The 2,921-nt window shown below is 37.4% G+C and overlaps 1 pseudogene; it reads left to right on the top strand.

Annotated features, from left to right (window-relative positions):
- The first annotated feature begins 2,368 nt into the window (after window positions 1-2,368).
- On the top strand, window positions 2,369-2,469 carry LOC111747026 (annotated as a pseudogene).
- Window positions 2,470-2,921: the final 452 nt, after the last annotated feature.

The raw sequence follows: 2,921 nt of genomic DNA, 5'->3' as shown, positions 1-2,921 counted from the left end.
AGAGTGTATGTTTCTAGGAATGTATCCATTTCTTCCAGATTGTCCAATTTGTTAGCATGTACTTGCTCGTAGTATTTCGTTATGATCCTTTTTATTTCTGTGGGGTCCGTGGTTACTACTCCTCTCAGAAAGTCCTTCTTGATGCCTCCACATTCCACTAATCATTGCTTCCACACTTGCAAACTCATTTTATAAAGGAGCTCCCCTTTTTACTGATAACACATGTTGCTTTGCATGCTGAATATTTCTTCTACAAGATTTTTAGTTTCTGAAGGACCAGGCCTGGGCATCTATATCATTCTGATTCTCCTGCCTTGATCAGCACAGCTCCAGGTTGCCCTCACCATATCCTGGAAGGTGTCTTGGACAGATGCAGAGTTATGTGGCCCTGAGCTCCTCTCTCTCCACGTACTCTCATAGACACCCTGTGTGGAGTGAGGGAGAAGAGAAGGCAGCAGGTTCAGGCCATGGTGACAGGTAACAGGAATCCACACTGCAATAGTTTCAAGTTCTCTACACTAATTATTAGACATTTAAAGTAGCATAAAATTTAAATTAGAAGCCCAAATGCTTGCTTATTTATCAAATCTGGACAATAAACAAAATAATTAAATGTCAAAAACAGACTAAACTCAGAACTTCTTCCCATGAATAGTATTTGTGGAGACAAAGCATTTTTTGGAGAAGTGGATCAGCTAATGTAGAGGTTCGGGGAATTATCATGAGGGACTGGAAGGATAAATGGACACAAGAAACTCTTTGATAAAGATGAACTGAAACTTTAAGCAAACATAATTAGTTGGGAAGGTATTGGAGGACCTGGAACTTACGGAAGTTCTCGTGCTCTACATAATCAGGAGAATCCTAGATGATAGCAAAGCTCTACAGTTCTAACTTCCCCTTCCATTAACTTCCTTTTCCCTTATATAAATACCCCTCCATCCTGGCATGTAAGTCAGAGTGTGCACGTGGCTTGCTATGGCTGCATGCTCTGGGTTGCAATCTTCTCTTTTTCCAGAATAAATCCTTTTTGGTGATGTAACACCTAGTTGATATTATTTTTCAGTTGACATTCTCAAATGTTAGAATTATCATGAAAAAGCCTTTTATGGAAAGGAAAGAGAATGGCATCAAATTTCTTTCCCCCCCACTTAAACCATAGGCCCTTTGTAACAGAGTGAAATGCTAATTATGCTTGAGTTAAATGCTAGAGTGATTCTGCTTGAGGCTTGAGTATTTTGCAAAAACAGCCCCTTGTTAGAAGTGGCCTCTTTTGAAGAGGTGGGAAGTGTGTTCAGAACAATGACTGTCTATCAAAGATTTACAGGAAACTCCAGACCAACTGAAATCAGTGGTTGTCAAAGGACCAACTGGGAACAAAGAGATTTGGAGATGTCAACCTCTTCTTTGGATCTGACCTCTTGCTTCACCCCTCCTCCCTTTCTGTGACATAAAAGACACTTGAAATTGAGGCACTCATAAGACAGATTTGAGGAACTTTTGAGAGCTCCTATCTTCTCAGTTGAGGCCTTGGGTCGACAATTTTTTGATCAATAAACCTTTCCTTATTTCAAACTCTGATCTATTGAATATTGGCCTTTTGAAGAGCTAGGCACGCAAACAGTGAATTGGTTACACTTTCTATGTGCCATACTTTTCTGTAGACAGGGAGAAACTCGAGAGAGAGTGAGAGGAGAAATATGGAAAGGAAAAAATGGAGAGCACCTGGGAGCTTGAAAGGAGAGATGGGCAATACTTCCAACTGGACAAAGAGTCACGCAGAGTGAAGCAGTTCTGTGCTTCAGTTTCCTTTCTTTTCCCCCAAGTTTTGGCATTATCTTGATTTTTGTCTCTAGATTCTGCTTGTAGCATCTTTATTGCAAAGAGGCAAGGCCATTTTTAACATCTTCATAGCCCCTACCATACTTACTATTGGAAGGAAAACACATTAGAGTGCATCTGTGTCCCAAATTAAATATAATTTTTTGGTAAATATTATTGACAGGATAATATGTTGAACTATACAGGATTGCCATTTTTAAAGACCAAAAGATGTTAAGTACTAGCAATTTAATAATTTTGCTTTTGAAATTATTTGGCTGCAAGTGCTGTATTTAATTTATAATTAGCTATGATTTCTCATCAGCCATTACTTGTATACTGGTAATTTACATAAAATGAGAAATTTTAACCTACAGATTGTTATTAGAGTTAATGACACTTAAAATGTTTATGAATACTAATGTGAATGATGAATGAAACTGACATAATGTGACATCTGTAAACTGTTCCTTAATGTTTTCTAACTAAAACCTCCTAATTGTTATTTTTATTTTGGAGCTGTGGCAGGTCAGCTTACCAGGTAGCAGTCTCCGAGGGAAGCACATATATTAAAATCGAAACAATACAATGAAGATTAGCATGGCCCCTGTGCAAGAGTGACACATCAGAGATGATGAAAAAAGTTCTGGAGAACGAATAGTGGCGAATGATTGTAAGACAATGCAAATGCACTTATTGCTACTGAACTATACACTTAACAATAGCTAAATGGTAAATTTTATGTTATAATTATTTTACCACAATTTATAAAAAAACAAGCAAATATGGCCCTAGGGTGAATGTTTCACTAAAGATGTCATAAAGAAAGATCAGAAGCTATGAAATAAAACTCATACAATTAAATGAATGAAATCAATTATAGTCAAAGGAAAAACAAATCTAAAAACCAAAATGTAATTCTTCAGTCATTGGACATTCCAAGGTGTAAGTACAGAGTGGAAAGAGCCAAGGTGTCTATCACCTGAGTTCAAAGCCTAACTCTCCCACTTAACTACTGTGTGAACTTGGACATGATACCTAACCTCTCTCAACCTGTTTTTTTATTGATAAAATCAAAACAGTGACATTAGACTCACAGA

Source organism: Pteropus vampyrus, unplaced genomic scaffold (genome assembly GCF_000151845.1).
Source record: "Pteropus vampyrus isolate Shadow unplaced genomic scaffold, Pvam_2.0 Scaffold208, whole genome shotgun sequence".
NCBI lineage: Eukaryota > Metazoa > Chordata > Mammalia > Chiroptera > Pteropodidae > Pteropus > Pteropus vampyrus.
The sequence above is the reverse complement of the archived record's forward strand: the minus strand, read 5'-3'. Positions and strand labels throughout refer to the sequence as shown.